Source organism: Macaca mulatta, chromosome 12, assembly GCF_049350105.2.
Source record: "Macaca mulatta isolate MMU2019108-1 chromosome 12, T2T-MMU8v2.0, whole genome shotgun sequence".
In the NCBI taxonomy this organism is placed as follows: domain Eukaryota; kingdom Metazoa; phylum Chordata; class Mammalia; order Primates; family Cercopithecidae; genus Macaca; species Macaca mulatta.
In genome coordinates this window covers 15,651,423-15,672,129 of record NC_133417.1, presented here as the reverse complement: position 1 = coordinate 15,672,129, position 20,707 = coordinate 15,651,423, and positions in this window count along the sequence as shown.

Here is a 20,707-nt window from a genome sequence, read left to right as displayed (position 1 = left end):
CGCTTCCCCTCCCTTTCCCTTGCCTCCCCTCCCCTCGCCTCCCCTCCCCTCCCCTCTCCTCGCCTCTCCTCTCCTCCCCTCCCCTCGCCTCCCCTCCCCTCCCCTCTCCTCACCTCTCCTCTCCTCCCCTTCTGGTACCAACCTACAGTCAGCTGCCATTTCTCTACTCCTTCGTCTGGCTCTCTAGGCCACCAGCAGCAGAAGCTCCCAAGATGAGCAATACTCTTTCTTGCTGGGAAGAAGGTGGTCTTTCCTTATGTATGTGAAAAAGCGTAGGTATGAAAAGAAGGCCAGAAGGAAAACTCGAAAGTGTTAACAGTGATGACATTCAGATAGTAAGGCTGCGATGTACCTTATAGAGAAAATATGTGTGTTAAATAAGGTAGGTGACCTTTTCTTCCTTCTATTTTTCTGTACTTTTCAATTTTTCTATAATGAGCATTTATGGCTTTTATAATTGGAGAAAAGAAAGAACACGGGCTCAGAGAGGTCAGTTAATTAGGCCATAGGGGCACTTGCTGTATATTCACAGGTAGGTAGTTGGGGCTTAGGGACAAGGGTTGCTTTCTGGAACCTGAAGCCCAGGTGGGGAGGATGCTTAGTGATAATTTTTATTGATCTTCTTGCTCACCCTCTTGACCTTCCCTGGAAGAGAAATGTGGGTGAGGTTGCTGTAGCATTGTCATCGCTCTGGGTTCCACCCACACTCAGGGTGAGAGGGAGATTCTGAAGCTTTGTGTTTCTTGCTAGCTAGTCAAAGTTGACTAATTCATGTGGTATGTACTGTGGATGGGACTGGCTATGTAGTTGGAAGTACCCAGTGCAAAATGAAAATGTGGGGGTCCCCGTATGTTCAAAAACTACTAAGAATTTCAAGATGGTGGCAGCAGAAATTTAAGTCAAGCACAGGGTCTTTTTAAATGTGGGGTCTTGTGGGACTGTCCAGGTTTCTTTCCTGCCTGTGGACACTTCCACTGGACACCTGTAAGCCATGCCCAGGGAAGGGATGGAAAGGGAGGCTTAGAAGGCAGTGACAGATGGAAGGCAGGAGAGCAGTAGAAGAGAGACCCCCACTGGTGGCCCCATCTCCGTGGCGAGTCTGGAATACAGAATGGGTCCTGTTTGAGACATGAAAGAGTTAGGAGATGCAACTTCTGTTCTCTGTACTGTGCAATCATGAATTAATCTTTCCTCTGTTCTCCTCCCCTCTCCTCCTCTCCCCTCCCCGCCTCTTCTCATCTCAGTTTCCTTATTTCCACAATGAAGAGGATGGAGTTGATCTGCAGAGTCTCTGCCAGCTCCCAAAAAATTCTGTGATTTGGACTTTCTGTGCTCATGTAGCCCGTGTGACAGCAGCTACAAATGTGTTCCACGAGGTCCTGAGTTGACCAGCTCCTTTCAAGGCGTAGTTCAGGGCTGTCACATAGAAGTGTCATGGTGACCTTGGGGATGGTGACAGCGGCTAAAAGATGTTGAGAGAGACAGTGCAAGAGAGGAAAGCATCTTCCCCCTGGATCCTAATATGGAGACACCTTTGACTAGCTGGCAAGAAGGACAAAACTTCAAATCTCCCTCTCCTCTGTCAAATGTGGGCAGAACCCAGTGATTCTGAAGCTGCAGACAGTGGGAAGCCATTCCCAGGGGAACACAAACACCGCTAGCAGGTTGTGTTGGAGGAAGCAACCCTTAGCATTACAATTGCATACAGTGCTTGGTAGGTCAGGTGAATTTTTGTATTACAATGTTGGCAGAGATTTCCTGTGAATTTCTGGCAAGTAACAATATGGACCCTGATTTTAAAGGAAGCTGCAGCCCTGTATAGAAGACATGAAAAAAGAACAGAATGGCATGGTCCGTTTAGAGTTTTTACTGGTTCCTTAGGTGGAAGGACTGGAAATTAATACCAGGATCCTGCTGTATGTTTAGTTTGTACATATCGATACTCAGTTTCACGCACTTCCCATTTTGTGATGGGAGTTCAGTTATTCATAAGTTGTTTGGTTGTCTTCACAACGTCCTGTGCTGACGAGCTCTTACAGGCCTTGTTCTAGAGGTGTATTCAGAGCAGCTGGTCGATATTCTGTTTTGCAGAGGGACAGGGTTATGGGTGTGACATGTTGAATTTGCAAATCAAATTGATAAGGTGCTTTGATGACATTTTATGTGACGATAAAGTAAAAGAAAAGCCCCAAGCTGTGGTGCAGAGAAACGTGAGAAGAGTGATTTATGTGAGGAAATGGGAATTTGCAGGGCGGGTTTGCTTGGCTATGTGAATACATTTTTTCATCAATACTTGGAATTTTGTATAAAAGAATTTGCGTTTATGGCCAGGTGTTCATGCCTGTTTATGGCCAGGTGCTCACGCCTGTAACCTCAGCTCTTTGGAAGGCCAAGATGGGAGGATGGCTTGAGGTCAGGAATTCGAGACTAGTCTGGGCAACACAGTGAGACCCTGTCTCTACAAAAAAATAAAAACACAACAAAACTAACTGTGTGTGGTGGTGTGTATCTATAGTTCCAGCTACTTGGGAGGCTGAGGCTGGAAGATCACCTAAGCCCAGGAGTTGGAGGCTGCAGTGAGCTATGATCCCACCACTGCGGTCTAGCCTGGGTGACAGAGCAAGACACTGTCTCAAAAGAAAAAAAAAATGAATTTGTGTTTGTAATACTTTAAAATTTTCTTTTTTCGAAAAGTAAGATTGTTTTTGTTGTCCACTTGGCCAGTCCAAAGGTCCTTTCCATTGTCATTGGGTGGGCCAGTTTTTCTCCTCCCATTTTCTATGATGCGTGTATGTTTTGGGTCAACAATCCTCTGGTGATCTCTTTTCCTTAGGTTTAATGTAATTTTTCCTCTTGCATGCCAGTTTCATGTTTTCTCACAGAAGTACTGGGAAAGGATCTTCATATTTAACTTTATTTATTTATTTATTTGTTTGTTTATTTTTGAGACAGCCTTGCTCTGTCGCCCAGGCTGGAGGGCAGTGGCATCATCTTGGCTCACTGCAACCTCTGCCTCCTGGGTTCAAGTGATTCTTGTGCCTCAGTGTCCTGAGTAGCTGGGACTACAGGTGTGCACCACCACGCCCGGCTAAGTTTTGTATTTTTTGGTAGAGGCAGGGTTACACCATGTTGGCCAGGCTGGTCTTGAACTCTTGACCTCAAGTGATCAGCCCACCTTGGCCTTCCAAAGTTCTGGGATTACAGGCGTGAGCCACTGAGCCTGGCCTTTATACTCAACCTAAAAATTGTTTTTATTTATTTACTTTTGAGATGGTGATCTCACGAGGTTGCCCAGGCTGGTCTCAGACTCCTGGGCTCAAGCTAGTCTCCTGCCTTGGCCTCCAAAGTGCCAAGATTAAAGGTGTGAGCCACTCCGCCCAGCCCATATTTAACACTTGACCCAAATTTTTCTCTTTCCTTTAGGACAGAAAAATAATACACACCAAAAGAAATGTGAGGAACAAATTCAGTTAAGTCTGGTGGTTCTGACGCCACTGCGGAATTAAAAGATCACTAAACGTAGCCTAAGATTTAAGGCCTGCTGGTGGAGGCAAGACAGATATTTTCATCTTTTTTAGGTCCTGAAGTTCACAGAATGCATTAACATCGTTTGTAATTGAAAGCATTTGTGAGATAGTAGAAGCCACAGACTCACAGCTCTGGAAAGGAGTTTTAACAGGTTATCCTGTTCAGACAAGACCCCAGCATCTTCATTTACTTAGTCAGAAAACAAGGCTCACATAAGCTAGGTGGTATACACACAGGCGCCCATGAAGAAAGTGGATCTGCTTTGTTGAAGGTTATTTAGATGAGGCCGACAGACTGTGCAAAGATGGTCCCAGTGATCTATCCCTGGATGCACATTCTGTTTCTTCCATCAATGGCCGGGGGATTGGCGGACTGTTTCCTCTCGTCTTGGCTGGGCAAGCTCTATGACATCTTTTGACTGATATAATGTGCTTGGAGTGACACAGTGGACTTCTTGGTCCAGAACTTCAGAGGCCTTGCAGCTTCTATTTTGGCCGTCTTTTTATTTATATTTTTATTTATTTGTTTTGAGACATGATCTCACTCTACCACCCAGGCCGGAATGCAGTGGCAGAAATCATAGCTCACTGCAGCCTTGACCTCCCGGGCTCAAACCATCCTCCCACCTCAGCTACCTGAGTAGCTAGGACTGTAGGCACATGCCACCACACCCAGCTCATTTTTGTATCTTTTGTAGAGATGGTATCTCATCATGTTGCCCAGGCTGGTCTCTGACTGCTGGGATCAAGCGATCTGCCTGCCCCTGCCTTCTGAAGTGCTGGGATTATAGGCGTGAGCCACTGTTCCCAACCTGGGCCACTTTGAGATCCAGCTGCTGTGTCAAGAAGCTAAGCCCTGTCAACCCACAGAATCATAAGAAAAAATACATCATTGTTTTACGCCACCAAATTCTGGTGTAGTTTGTTATGCAGCCATAGCTAATCGAAAGTTATGGTCAACTATCATTTGGAAACGTATGCATTTTGGCGTTATTTCTCTATGGAATCCTGCTGAAGTTTCTGTCAATCAGAGGAGTCCCCTCTAATAATAGTGGTGATAGTAGCAGTGATAATAACAATGAACATCGTGACACAAAGAGTTAGGACTTGACAGGTATGGAGTTTGCAGTGAGATGAAGATCATGAAAGTAAATGGCATCGCATTTTTTAAACGATGAATCCCACACCTATGTTATTTATTTCCTCAGCGCTGAGACAGGTCAAGGAAATAGCCCTTCAGTCTTCCTCAGGAAATGTAGACTGAATCAGCATTTACCCTCCCCTGGAAAAACACAGGAGCTGCGCATTCATGGGATCTCAGCAGGGCTTTGGGGAAGAACGGAACTGGGCTGGAGTCAGGGTTTCTGCGCTGACTCCAGATTTTCCCCGGCTGTCGTCACCTGTGATGACTGGAGAGTATCTGAAGATGACGGGTGACTCCAGGACCTACGGCTCCCTCCTTAGGAGCAGGGTGAGGGACCAGGTTGCACACAGGTGATGATGGAGGGGGTGGGCTGTCCAGCACATGGCTTGGTGAGCAGGATTTGAGATAGTCATCCCACTTTCTGGTGGGACAGACCCCTACTCCCAGTGACGCAAGATGGTTGGACCCATGACTGATTTCCTGCCTTACTCCCATTCTTTATGGGGCCAGTTTTAACGAGCACCCAAGCAGAAATGCCTTTGACTCCTGGATGGTGAATAACCGTTATTAATAAAGGGGCAAGCGGCTTGTCGTGGAACCTTGCATATTTCCAGATTAATAATGCCGTAAACTCCCCCACAATGACGTCTCAGCCACTCGAAATACAGAGGCTTGTTTCTGCGCACTCAGGGGCTGAGAATGGGACTAGTGACCTCCAGAAGGAGCAGCACAGCCGGCCCTGCCCGGGAGTCCAGGCCCTGGGTTCTCACTCTCCCCCTGCCCAGCTCTCTTCTCTCCCATGCGTGTCCCCGTGGGGTCTACCTCTAGGGAGCAAGTAGCCGATTCCATGGGGTGACTGGTGGATGGTCGGGAAGTTCTGTCTGCTTTCAGATATCTTCCACATGAGTCTATCAATTTGTCTGAGATTCCATCATTTGAAAACTCAATTAACCCGAGGCTTCAAGTTACTCCAAACTCCTGGATTCCTATATGAAAAGGCAAATACCTTAGGGACAGTGTGCAGATTTCATCAGTTTTCAGTAATAGGCTGTTGGCAATTAATGTCATTGATTCACATGACATATTTGCTGAGTATCTACTGTGTTCGAGGAGCTGGGAATATGGTGGTGAAAACACACACAAAATCCACGCCCTGCAGAAGTTTCAAGTGGAGGGAGATAAACGGTAAAAAATAAATGTGAAATGTGTAGCACGTCAGACGGTGAGAAACGTGACATGAAATAAAGTGGGGAGGAGAATGGGGAGGAGCTACACTGAGGAATTCGTGGAGTCCCAGGGCCAAGTGCAGATCCTTGGAAGATGCTCTTCGGGGACAGAAGTGCCTGGGAGAGGGAGAATTTGGGGCCACTCCTCCACATAGAGTGGCTTCTGCTCCCCTAGGTCAGGTTCCAGGGGAAGAGAGATCTCAGAAAGAAGTCATGTCTCTCTAGGCTAGGTGCGATGGCTCACGCCTGTAATCCCAGCACTTTCGGAGGCCGAGGCAGGCAGATCACTAAAAAAAAAAAAAAAAAAAAAAATTAGCTGGGCGTGGTGGCAGGTGCCTGTAATTCCAGCTACTTGGCTGAGGCAAGAGAATCACTTGAACCTGGGAGGTGGAGGTTGCAGTGAGCTGAGATTGTGCCATTGCACTCCAGCCTGGGCAACAAGAGTGAGATCTCATCTCAAAAAAAAAAAAAAAAAAAAAAAGTCTGTCTTCTCTTTCCAGCCAGTGTTCTTAGTTTGTGAAGCTTGGATGACGACTGGGGCCCTCAGACCCCTTGGCCCCTCCTCAACCCTAGGTCTTCAGAAGCCCAACACCTGTTCGTCATTTCTGTGGCTTCCCAGGGAGTCTTACTCTTCCACTTCAAGCTGCTGGGTTTGACACTGAGCAGTTTCTGTGCAGCCACAAAGATTCTGATGTGAAGCACACTGCTGCTTCCGAGTGCCCCAACCCGTCTCCCCCGATTAAACACTAACCAGGGCTGCCACAGCAAAGTGACTTGAATGGGTGACGTCAACAACAGATTTACTTTCTCACAGTTCTGGAGGCAGGTGTCCAGGATCAAGGTGATGGCAGGGCTATTCCTTCTGTGGCCTCTCTCCTTGGCTTGTGGATGACCGTCTTCTCTGCGTCTTTCCAAGATCTCTTATCTGTGCATGTCGGTGTCCTCGCTTCCTCTTCTTATGAAGACACCGGTCATGTTGGGTGAACGTCTGCCTACGTGACCTCATTTTAACTGAGTTATCTTTATAAAGACTGTCTCTAAACATAGTCCCATTCTGAGATACTAGGTGTTAGGATTTCACCACATAAACTTTGGGGGGACACAGCTCAGCCCATACAATGAGCAACTTGCCCTTTGCAGAAGGTCCATGTGGGAGAGGAGGAGGGGCTTACTCCACACTCTCCATGGCAACCGCTCAGTCTCTGGCTATTTGGTTCTTTCACAGTCCCGTCTTGGCCCTTCCACCAGCAGGCTTTTCCCTTTTCAGATTTTTTTTTTTTTTTGAGATGGAGTCTTGCTCTGTCGCCCAGGCTGGAGTGCAGTGGCACAATCTCAGCTCACTGCAAGCTCCACTTCCCAGGTTCACGCCATTCTCCTGCCTCAGCCTCCTGTGTAGCTGGGACTACAGGTGCCCGCCACACGCCCGGCTAATTTTTTTGTGTTTTTAGTAGAGACGGGGTTTCACCATGTTAGCCAGGATGGTCTCGATCTCCTGACCTCTTGATCCGCCCTCCTTGGCCTCCCAAAGTGCTGGGATGACAGGCGTGAGCCACCGCGCCCGGCCCCTTTTTCAGTTTTAGATTGCTGATCTTTGCCCATTGTCATCCAGCCTCACTCTTCTGTTTCTTCCTTGTTCCCCAGAGGCTATTGCTGGCCTCCTCTTCTCCCTTTGTCTTTGCCTCTGGAAACCCCTGATTATGCACAGGAGCTCCCCGCTGCTTCTAATGGAGAGGTGTCGGTTGCCACCCAGCGCACAAGGTTGGCTTCCCCCCAAATAATGACCCCAGAGCTTTCCCACACCGCAGCACTCTTCCTGAAGACTTCTCATGCCTGCCACTGGAGTAGCAGCAACTTCATCTTAGCTGTGGAAGGCACTGCTGGTGGACACCTGATTTCATCCGGGAAGCAATGACCCAGTTAAAAATGCTCATCTTGGCCAGGCACGGTGGCTCACGCCTGTAATCCTAGCACTTTGGGAGGCTGAGGCAGGCGGATCGCAAGGTCAGGAGTTCAAGACCGGCGTGGCCAACATGATGAAACCCTGTCTCTACTAAAAAGACAAAAATTAGCTGCCTGCGGTGGCGCATGCCTTTAATCCCAGCTATTCAGGGGGCTGAGGCAGGAGAATAACTTGGGAGGCAGAGGTTGCAGTGAGCTGAGATTGAGCCACTGCACTCCAGCCTGGGTGACAGAGCAAGACTCCTTCTCAAAATAAATAAATAAATAAATAAATGCATAAATAACATAAATAAAAAATGCTCATCTTAAGGCCAGGTGCAGTGGCTCACTCCTGTAATCCCAGCACTTTGGGAGGCCAAGGCGGATGGCTCACGAGGTCAAGAGATTGAGACCATCCTGGCCAACATGGTAAAACCTCATCTCTACTAAAAATACAAAAATTAGTCAGACGTGGTTGCGGGTGCCTGTAGTCCCAGCTACTTGGGAGGCTGAGGTGGGAGAATCACTTGAACCCAGGAGGTGGAGGTTGCAGTGAGCCGAGACTGTGCCACTGCACTCCAGCCTGGGTGACAAAGCGAGACTCTGTCTTAAAAAAAGCTCACCTTCCAGGACTCCCTTGCAGGAGGGGGCGGCCATGTGACACCATTCCGGCTAAAAAGTGGGAGTGGAAGTCACCAGGTAGTGCCCTGGGAGAACTTGGAAAACGAACACATGTTCACTAGCACAACCGTTGGCCCTTCGCCATCTGCATCTTTCAGCCTGGGATGAGAATGCAGCAGCCGCTGTCCATGACCAGCATGTTGACAACCAAATGTTAGGGCTGACAGGGAAGGAAAAGAGAATGAAGGGGGTCCTTGGTAAAATCTTTGAGCACTAGCCCTAGGCAACTACTTCTAGGTGTCTTGTTACATGGGACAAATGATTCCTAACTTGTTAAGGTAGATTTTTTTTTTGAGGCATTCAACCCAATGCAGTCCCAACTAATATACTATTGGGATTGGGTGTTTGTGGTTCAGCAGAGCAAGAATCAGCTACAGAGGCAGGAAGAAAAAGTGTGATAGATGGCCTGGGATTAGGTCCTAATTCAAATTTTCACCTCAGGGTAGTGCCAGGGCTTTGGTGCATGTGTGTCATCTCCTTGGCTGGTGGCTTTCACTTTTCTCTCTCCCTTCCCCGGAGTTCGTGGTCGCAATGTGCCTGCTCATCTGAATCTTCCTGGCCTTGAATGTCCTCTTCTCAGCATCCAGGAATGTCCAAACATGCATCCAACAACCAGTCGGGACTAATGAGCCAAGCACGGTGCCTGGCGTATAGCTAGCACTCAACACATAGACCTTAATTGAGTTAACAATAGGAGATGTTGATGGGAGCTATTGCTAGGCAATATGCACATATTTATCATGCATTTGCTTATTCATCAATTTAAAGGAAAGTTTGTTTTCTCCGATTGTAAGAAATAGCATTAGCTGTCCTTTCACTGTGTGTTAGATGTTTTGCTTTCATTTTTGCTTCTCTTCAGAAGAAGTCTGCAGGGTAGATACTGTGCCCATTTTATAGATGAAGAAAATGAGGTTTAGAAAGCCAAAGGCACAAACATAGTAAATGGGTGAAACAAACATTCAAACGCTCTGAAGTAATGCTTTTTTCAATATAAATATATTGAATAATGTATTTTAATATATTAATATTTATTATATTATTAAATATATTTTAATATAATTTAAATATAATAAATATATTGAATAGTAAATATACCATGCTGTGGTTCATAAAAGCAATGCATGCTTATTAGAGCATATTTATATACATATATGTATACATGGAATATATAGCTCAAATGTGTATAGTTTCTATAGAAATTATGGCAAAATAGAAAAAACGGCTTAATCTCTCCACATAGTTCTGCTTCTACACATATATTTCAGATGGTTGAAGTCAAACTACAGAAAGCAAATTGTTTGTACATTTGCTATGTACTGGGAATTGTCACAAGTTTGGTTTTTATTCACCCATCGCTTAGCATGAGCATTTTTCATTGCCCATGCACTTTAATGCATTGATCAAATGCATTAATCAATCAATGATTAATGCATCAATCCAAGCTCCCGCCTTTGTGTCTGGTAACTGATGGCATGCATTTTTACCTGCTGCAGGAGAGCACTGGGGGCCATGGGCTTTGGGTATCTTAGAACCCTCAATAGAAGAAGCAGGTTCTAAGGTGTGATCTCAGCTCACTGCAACTTCTGCCTTCGGGGTTCAAGTGATTCTCCTGCCTCAGCCTCCCAAGTAGCTGGGAACTATAGGTGTGTGCCACCACACCCGGCTACTTTTTGTGTTTTTAGTAGAGACGGGGTTTAATCATGTTGGCCAGTCTTGTCTTGAATGCCTGATCTCAGGTGATCCACCTGCCTTGGCCTCCCAGTGTTGGGATTACAGGCGTGAGCCACTGTGCCCAGTCTAGGAGTAACTTTATGACCTTGGGATAGGCAATTATTTCTTTGATATGATAACAAAAACACAATCCACAAAGAAAAAGTAGATAAACTGGACTTCATCAAAATTAAAAACTTTTATGCTTCAAAGTAGAGTATAAAGAAAGTGAAAAGACACCCTACAGAATGACACAAAATATTTGCAAATTACGTATCTAATGAGATCAGGTGCATTCAGGGTGGTATGGCCGTAACTGCAAATTGCATATCTAATAATATCTAGCCTCCAGAAGATACAAAAAAATCTTACCAGGCAACAACAAAAACACAAGTAACCAATTAAAAAGTGGGCAAGAAATCTAAATAGATATTCCTCCAAAGAGTGACCAAAAAGGACATGAAAAGATTATTATTAGCTATCAGGGAAATGTGGAGAAACTGGAACCCTCATACATGGCTAATGGGAACGTAAAATGGCATGGCCACTTTGCAAAAACAGTATGTCAGTTCTTCAAATGATTAAACATAGAATTAGACATCCATCTATAATTGATAAATGGATAAACAATATGGAGTATCAATCTATTCACCTATAAAAAGCCGACTAACTTGGTAAATACTGGGAACTTTCTCACTAAGGCATCCAGACGGACACTGGCAGGTCTATCGTAGAACCAGACAAGATTTACACGATTTCCCCCTTTTGAGATTCCCCCCGCCCCCAATTTTTGGATTTTATGGTTTCTATGGCATCCTGGGCTTCTGCCTGGCATGGGGTTCAGTTTCAGCCACACCACTTGGTGTGTGTGTGACTTTTATTAATCACAACATCTCACACTGTTAATAGCATTTATTTTGTGCCAGATGGTTTCCTCTAGCACTCCCTGTATGTTAACTCATTTATACTTTTAACAACCTTCTCAGGCTGAATAATAGCTCCCCAACGAGGTTCACATCTTAATCCCTGGAACCTGTGCATATGTTAGCTTAGATGGCAGAAGGGACTTTGCAGATGTAACCTAATTAAGGATTTTTTTGTTTTGTTTTTTAGAGACAGGGTCTCGCTGTATTGTCCAGGCTGGTCTTGAACACCTGGGCTCAAGTGGTCCTCCCTCCTTGGCTGCTAGGATTATAGGCATGAGCCACAATACCCGGCTGAATTAGGAATCTTGAGATGGGAAGATTGCTCTGGATTTGGGTGGGCTCAATGTAATCATGAGGGTCCTTTACGAGAGGGAGGGAGGAGGTCAGGGAGAAGAGAAGATGCTGACGTTGAAGATGGAGGAAGGGGCTGGCAGCAGCTTCAAAAAGCAGAAGCAAATCTTCCCCTGGAGCCTCTGGAAGGAACCAGCCCTGTGGATGCCTTGATTTTAGCTCCGTAACACTCCATTTAAACCTCTGACTTTCAGAACGATAAAAGACAAAATGCTTTAAGCCAGTACATTTGTGGTCATTTGTTACAGCAGCTGTGGGAAACGAATCCAGGTAGGCACTATTATCATCTTCGTTTTACCTATGAGGAGACCGAGGCTCAGGCCCAAGATCACACAGTCAGAAAATGGCACAACTCGGAACAAACATTTTTCTCTCTGGCTCCAGAGATGGTCCGTTTGACTAATATGACGTTTGACCTAAGACAAGTTACTTAACTTCATCATCCTCAGTTTTGTCATCTCTATTAATCCTTATATTACTGGATAAGAGGACTAAGTGAGATGTAACACATAATATCCTAGGTGTGGTCGTGGTAATGATGATGATGACAACAATAAAAGATGCCACTTGTGAGGCGCAGGAAATCAGCGCTGCACAAGCTTTGGTGGCGAGTGTGGAGTAGGGAGAGACGTAGATTGTTTCCCAAAGGGAGCTTCTGCTTGTGTCTTTTGGTTTTCCTTTGGCTTTGTTCTCAGCAGTCAAATGCCTCTTTTTTCTTTTTCTTTTTTTTTTTTTTTTTGAGACGGAGTCTCGCTCTGTCGCCCAGGCTGGAGTGCAGTGGCGCGATCTTGGCTCACTGCAAGCTCTGCCTCCCGGACCCACGCCATTCTCCTGCCTCAGCCTCCCGAGTAGCTGGGACCACAGGTGCCCGCCACCACACCCGGCTAATTTTTTGTATTTTTAGTAGAGACGAGGTTTCACCGTGTTAGCCAGGAAGGTCTCGATCTCCTGACCTTGTGATCCGCCCGCCTCAGCCTCCCAAAGTGCTGGGATTACAGGCGTGAGCCACCACGCCCGGCTCTTTTCTTTTTTCTTTTTTTTTGTTTTTTGAGACGAAGTCTCACTCTGTTGCCAGGCTGGAGTGCCGTGGCATCATCTAGGCTCACTGCAACCTCCAACTCCTGTGTTCAAATGATTCTCCTGCCTCAGCCTCCTGAGTAGCTGGGACTACAGGTAGGTGCCACCACACCCAGCTAAGTTTTGTAGTTTTTAGTAGAGATGGGGTTTCACCGTGTTGGTCAGGCTGGTCTCGATCTCCTGACCTCGTGATCCACCCCACCTTGGCCTCCCAAAGTGCTGGGATTATAGGCACGAGCCACCGTGTCCAGCCCAAATGCCTCTTCTCACAATTCCACCTTAGCAGCTCTCCTCACACGCCAGCTCCTTGTCCCAGTCCCACACACATGTTCACAACTAGTTCTTTTTTTCTTTTTTTTTTTTTTTAAGACAAAGTCTCGCTCCATCACCGAAGCTGGAGTGCAGTGGCACAATCTAGGCTCACTGCAACCTCCACCTCCTGGATTTAAGCGATTCTCCTGCCTCAGCCTCCTGAGTAGCTGGGATTACAGGCATGCACCATAATGTCCGGCTAATTTTTGTAATTTTAGTAGAGATAGGGTTTCACTATGTTGGCCCGGCTGGTCTGGAACTCATGGCCTCAAGCAATCAGTCTGCCTCGGCCTCCCAAAGTGCTGGGATTACAGGTGTGAGACCCTACACCGGGCCCTTAGCTCAAATTTTTTTTTTTTTTTTTTTTTTTTTTTTGAGACGGAGTCTCGCTCTGTCACCCAGGCTGGAGTGCAGTGGCCGGATCTCAGCTCACTGCAAGCTCCGCCTCCCGGGTTCACGCCATTCTCCTGCCTCAGCCTCCCGAGTAGCTGGGACTACAGGCGCCTGCCACCTCTCCCGGCTAAGTTTTTGTATTTTTAGTAGAGACGGGGTTTCACTGTGTTACCCAGGATGGTCTCGATCTCCTGACCTCGTGATCCGCCCGTCTCGGCCTCCCAAAGTGCTGGGATTACAGGCTTGAGCCACCGCGCCCGGCCGCTTAGCTCAAATTTTTAACCAGCCCTTTTATGCCAAAATCCAGGGGCAGGGCAGACTCCACATAGGAGACTGTCATCTGTGCCAGGGCTGACGGAGGCCTTCGGGACACCCTGCTTGCTGTCCCAGCAGCCCCTGGTCAAGCTGACAGTTCAGACCCAAGTTGAGAGAGAAAGTGCTAATCTCAGAATGCAGAAAGGAGATTTTGAGAGAAAAGACCAAAAGTTGATACATATGCACATATGGAACTTTTTTCTGATCATAAAAGGACTCTGTTCCAATTGTACAAAATACAGAAGTGTATTAAGAGTAAAAGTCTCCCACAGTTTTACACTAGAGAGAATCGCGTTAATGTCTTCCGTGTATTTTCTACTAATCTTTGTTTCTGCACGTATAAATACTGTGAACAATTTTGTGTCTTTTCTTTTTGCAGTTAACGGTACATTGTAATCGCCTCTTTATACCATTAAATTGTGTTCAAAAGTTTTATTTTTATTAGTTCTGTAAGATATTCTATTTATATTCCATTCTCTTTCTATTTAGATGGAAACCAAGAATGAGTCTCACTAGTATAAGATTTCTTATAACTTTCTTGTTGATTATTTGGGTCCTTTTTTTTTTTTTTTTTTTTGGTAGAGCAAGAACCCAGCGAGTTGAGTTTCAATGGGAGCAGGATGGAGAAGAGGTTGAGAAAGTGAGTCTTGTTGCATAGGGGCTGTGCATGTGTGTGTGTGTATCTTTGTGGAGTGAAGAGGGTGTGGCCTTGATATCCGGAGGGCTCCCCATATGCCATCCATGGGGCTGCTTGGATTCCACTGTTGTATTTCAGAAGCTCATCAGTTGAAGAAGCTGCATAAAGCTTGTTCTGAGATGTGGCTTTTTGTGAGCTGGGGCCTAATACAGCAAAACAAAGAAACAAGGTTTACAATCTTTCTGATGAGTTTCCTCTTTATTTATTTATTTATTTATTCATTTATTTATTATTTTTGAGACAGAGTTTGGCTCTTGTTGCCCAGGCTGGAGTGCAATGGTACGATCTTGGCTCACCGCAACCTCCGCCTCTCGGATTCAAGAGATTCTCCTGCCTTAGTCTCCCGAGTAGCTGGGATTAATAGGTGTGTATCACCATGCCCAGCTAAATTTTTGTATTTTTAGTAGAGATGGGGTTTCACCATGTTGGCTAGGCTGGTCTCGAACTCCTGACCTCAGGTGATTCACCTGCCTCAGCCTCCCAAAGTGCTGGGATTATAGGCATGAGCACCGCGCCCGGCCGGGTTTCCTCATCTTTTTCAGGCTTGAAATTTGAAGACATTAATAATAACTTCCCAAGGTGCATTTTTTCAAAAGCATGAGAAAGCTCCAGTTTGGAACAAGTGCTGAGATGGACGGTGAGTCAGGGTCAAGTTCTGGGCTGCCTTTGCACCTGGGCTTGTCTTTATCCAAGCTTGTGGTAGCCATTCTCCAAAGAGGACCCCCTAATCAACCATGCCTCCCAGTATTTCTTCCCTCGTATAGTCCTCTTCCCTTGAATCCAGGCCAGATCTGTGACTTGATTTTGACCCATAGAATGTAGCAGAAGAGCCCGCATGGCTTCTGAGGCTGCAGCTTTTGGGAGAGGCCATCTACCATTGATGACAGACATGCAGTGTGGAAGCCAAACCAGCCATGTGGGGAGGCTACCTGGACAGAGGCACAGGGCCAGCACCAGCTGTGTGTGGAGCCAGACATGTCAGTAAAGAAGACATCTTGGATGCACGGCCAAGTTGAGCCTTCAGATGACTCTGCTTCCAGCCACCTTCAGACTGCAACCACATGAAAGATCCTAACTAGAAACCTCCCAGCTGAATCCAGTTAACCCACAGTGCTGAAGGGGATAATAATACATTGTTGTTTTAAGCCGCTAAGTTTTGTGGGGCTTTGTTGCATAGCAATAGATTATCCAAACTAATTTATTGCAAGGTATTCTAGGTGTCTGTTGAGCTCAGGAAACTGGGAACTTCTTCAAGGCGGGGACTGCATCTTAGCATTTTTGTTATTGTGAAGGTTAAATCCTTCGGCACAGAGAGGCAAACCTGGAATGTTCAAACAGTGCTTTGTTAAAAGTCCTGGGATAACAGAAGCAGCAAATACAGAGAAGTATATGAAATGCTAATCTATCTACAAAATGTATCTTATTCGTTTTCTGCTTTGCTCCACCACGCCTAGTAGAGAGAGGGTTTCACTGTGCTGGCCCAGCTGGTCTGGAACTCATGGCCTCAAGCAATCAGTCCGCCTCGGCCTCCCAAATGCCCAGGGGCTGGGGAGTCCAGTACACCAGAGGGTCCCCAGTCACTATTCCAGGCACATGCTTCTATTCCAGGGACTTGACCAGCTTCTAGGTGACAGAGGCCATTTTTTTTTCTTTATATACTTTTGAAAGAGTAAATATACTGATTTAAAATAAATTGGTTTAAAATGGAAAGATACAAGTCTCCCTCTCGTCCCCGTCCACAGCCATCTGATTCCCTCCTAAAGGCTCCAATAATACCAGTTTCTCGTGTACTGTCCTGGAAATATTAGATCACCTATATGAGCATTTTATATGTGCATATGCTATGCATCTATCTGCACATATATGCAATAAATACGCTATGTACGCTAGCATACCATGTGCGCTTTTTTCATATAATATCTTGGAGATCTTCCCATATTGTTCTTTTTTATGGCTACCTAGTATTCTGTTGTTTCATTGTACCACAATTTATTGAATATCCTCCTGTTGAGAGACATTTAGAATATTGTCAATATTTTGCTATTAAAAACAACACTGCTATGAATACCATATGTTATAATATTACAATTTATACCAGTACCACTTCGCATGTGCATATTCCTCTGGAGAGTGTATTCCTAGGACTAGCATTGTTGGGTCCGGCTGTCTGAATTCATGGTTCTCATGGGAGATGGGGCCTTTTCTGGAGAAACTGCATCTGGGCACTAAAATGCCCAGATGCTTGCAGCCACAGCAGGATCTATTAGGCCTGGAGATTCTGATTTCCTCCCCCACAGCCCAAGTCAGGGAGTGCTGGTTGGTGAGTTTGTGTGAGGGGCCTCGGAGGGGACTGGCCTGGAACGATAGAGCATCTCACTCTTCTTTAGGGTGGGAACGAGGGAGTTATTTTCCCGTGTACAGCTGAGTTTATCTGGGTACTGGGGGAGAACAAGGACTGAGTTACTTGCTGAATCTTACCCATCAAGAAACTTTCCCCAGTTTTCAAGAAGAATAGACCAGGCTCTGGCCCTGCCTCCTGGCTATTGAAAGTTTAAAAGTATCTTTTCACTCGTGAGTGACCTCCAGCTTAGATTTTTGGCCAAATTAGACTGGCCTTTCCCCTAAACTAGAAGCAGAGAGGCTTTGTAGCGCTGAAGGTCAGTAGGCATCATTACTTTAGCTCTGTTAGTTGAAGTTCTCGAAAATAGCCAAAAGATGGCACTAGACACAAATGATTCCACCTGGTTCCAAGGCCACCGCTGCTTTCAGGGACGCCGCCAAAGCCAGATCCTGCTTGAGCTTCCTGCCTTTTCCTAAGCTTCTGAAGCACTTAATCCTTACTAGAACATGATGTTAATGAGGATGCCAAAAACGGGAAAGGAAGCAGAATGAAAGCAAGCCAACAAACAGAACAATGCCAAGGGAAGAAATAAAACGGTTCTGCTCGTGTGACAGAGGGCGGGCGGGCGGGCGGGCAGGCTCCCACGGGGGGCCGGCTCCCAAAGCAATGAGAGACCTTTAGGGAGCTTGCTTGCTCTGCCTCTAGCTCCATCCAGACGGGTCTTATTCAGGCGCTGTGGGTGTAGGCTAGATGGTGGTGGCTTAAGTTTTCATTCTGCATCTCCTAAGCAAGACCTTGCAAAGTCCCCAGCCCTGGAGGCGTCTTTGTCAGGGCTATCCTTACACCCTCTGTGGGTCTGGCCTTGGAACCATGGCCTTGGCCTGTCTGCTGCATCCCACATCCCATCTGTCCAGCCATGTGCAGCCCCCACACAGCCCCAGGGCTCCTCTCCCATCTTCTCGAGGCGCCTTCTGCCACCAGGCAGAGTGTGGTCATTCCAGGGTAATTCCTGACAAGAGTCAGGGCTGGGGACCCTCTGGTGTACTGGACTCCCCAGCCCCTGGGCGTGAAGGTGACAGCGGTGGGGACAGCACTGATGGAACTGTCATAGCACTGGCACTTCGTAAGTAGCTAATGAATAAACCAAACAGCAAGCGAAACTCCTTTGTCTGGATGGGACAAAGGAGTTTCAGAAGGTTACAGGGAGGGCTGGTGTTGTGAGGAGAAGCCCAGGCCATTGCCTTTATTCCCTCCTCCTGACCACCAGGGCTGATAGGGTTTGGCTGTGTCCCCACCCAAATCTCAACTTGAATTCTATCTCCCAGAATTCCCACGTGTTGTGGGAGGGACCCAGAGGGAGAAGTGATTGAATCCTGGGAGTCGGTCTTTCCCATGCCATTGTTGTGATAGTAAATAAGTCTCACGAGATCTGATGGGTTTATCAGGGGTTTCTGGTTTTGCTTCTTCCTCATTTTTCTCTTGTTGCCGCCATGTAAGAAGTGCCTTTTGCCTCTTGCCATGACTCTGAGGCCTCCTTAGCCATGTGGACCTGTAAATCCAATTAAACCTCTTTTTCTTTCCAGTCTTGGGTATGTCTTTATTAGCAGCATGAAAATGGACTAATACAATAAATTGGTACCAGTAGAGTGGGGCATTGCTGAAAAGATACTTGAAAATGTGGGGCCAGGCGCGGTGGCTCAAGCCTGTAATCCCAGCACTTTGGGAGGCCGAGGCGGGTGGATCACGAGGTCAGGAGATCGAGACCATCCTGGCTAACATGGTGAAACCTCGTCTCTACTAAAAATACAAAAAAATTAGCCGAGTGTGGCAGCGGGCGCCTGTAGTCCCAGCTACTCAGGAGGCTGAGGCAGGAGAATGGCATGAACTCGGGAGGCGGAGCTTGCAGTGAGCCGAGATCGCGCCACTGCACTCTAGCCTGGGCGAGGGAGTGAGACTCCGTCTCAAAAAAAGAAAATGTGGAAGTGACTTTGGAACTGAGTAACAGGCAGAGGTTGGAACAGTTTAGAGGGTTCAGAAGAAGACAGGAAAATGTGGGAAAGTTTGAAGCTTCCTAGAGACTTGTTGAATGGCTTTGACAAAAATACTGATAATGATATGGACAATGAAATCCAGGCTGAGGTGGTCCCAAATGTAGATGAGGAACTTGTTGCGAACTGGAGCAAAGGTGACTCTTGTTATGTTTTAGCAAAGAGACTGGCAGCATTTTGCCCCTGCCCTAGAGATTTGCTCAAAGAACTTGAGAGAGAGGATTTAGGATATCTGACAGAAGAAATTTCTAAGCAGCAAAGCATTCAAGATGTGACTTGGGTGCTGTTAAAAGCATTCTGTTTTAAAACGGAAACAGAGCACAAATGTTCAGAAAATTTGCAGCCTGATGATGCTGTAGAAAAGAAAAACCCATTTTTCGAAGAGAAATTCAAGTTGGCTGCAGAAATTTGCATAAGTAACAAGGAGCTGTATGTTCATCCCTAAGACAATGGGGAAAATGTCTCCAGGGCATGTCATAGTTCTTCACGGCAGCCCCTGCCATTACAGACCTGGAAGCCTAGGAAGAAAAAATGGTTTCATGTGCTGGGCCCAGGATCCACATGCTCTGTGCAGTGGAGGGACTTGGTGCCCTGCATCCCAGCTGCTCCAGCTATTGTTAAAAGGGGCCAAGGTACAGCTCGGCCCATGGTTTCAGAGGGTGCAAACCCCAAACCTTGACAGCTTTCATGTGGTGTTGAGCCTGCGGGTGCACAGAAGTCAAGAATTGAGGTTTGGGAACCTCCATTTAGATTTCAGCAGATGTATGGAAATGCCTGGATGCCCAGGCAAAAGTTTGCTGCAGGAGCAGGACCCTCATGGAGAACCTCTGCTCGGGCAATGGGGAAGGGAAATGTGGAGTCAGAGGCCCCACACAGAGTCCCTACTGGGGCACTGCCTGGTGGAGCTGTGAGAGGACGGCCACCATCCTCCAGATCCCAGAATGGGGGATCCACCGACAGCTTGCACCGTGTGCCTGGAAAAGCTGCAGACACTCAATGCCAGCCTGTGAAAGCAGCCGGGAGCGGGGATATACCCTGCAAAGCCACAGGGGTTGAGTTGCCCAAGACTGTGGGAGCCCACCTTTTGCATCAGCGTGACCTGGATGTGAGACCTGGAGTCAAAGGAGGTCATTTTGGAGCTTTAAAATTTGACTGCACCTGCTGGATTTTGGATTTGCACGGGGCCTGTAACCCCTTTGTTTTGGCCAATTTCTCCCATTTGGAACAGCTGTATTTACCCAATACCTGTACCCCCATTGTTTCTAAGAAGTAACTAGCTTGCTTTTGATTTTTACAGGCTTATAAGTGGAAGAGACTTGCCCTGTCTCAGATGAGACTTTGGACCGTGAACTTTTGGGTTAACGCTGAAATGAGTTAAGACTTTGGAGGACTTTTGAGAAGGCATGATTGGTTTTGAAATGTGAGGACATAAGATTTAGAGGGGCCAGGGGTAGAATGATATGGCTTGGCTATGTCCCCACCCAAATCTCAACTTGAATTGTATCTCCCAGAATTACCATGTGTTGTGGGAGGGACCCAGCGGGAGGTAATTGAATCATGGGGGCTGGTCTTTCCCATGCCATTCTTGTGATAGTAAGTCTCACGAGATCTGATGGGTTTATCAGAGGTTTCTGCTTTTGCTTCTTCCTCATTTTTCTCTTGCTGCCGCCATGTAAGAAGTGCCTTTTTCCTCCCGCCATGATTCTGAGGCCTTCCCAGTCATGTGGAACTGTAAGTCCAATTAAACTTATTTTTGTTCCCAGTTTTGAGTATGTCTTTATCAGCAGCGTAGAAATGAACTAATACAAGGACTTATGGAGAATTGCACCTGTGTGAGCCTTGTGGCAATTTTTGATAGCAGCTTCCGGGGCCTCTCTCCAGTTCTCCTTTTTTTCCCTTCGTTCCTTCCTTCCTGTCTCCTGAGCAAGGCCTTGCAGAGGGTGGAAAGGCCATCACTGCCATGCATGATGCAGAGCTTTGTTCTTTTTTTTTTTTTGAGACAGAGTCTTGCACTGTTGCCC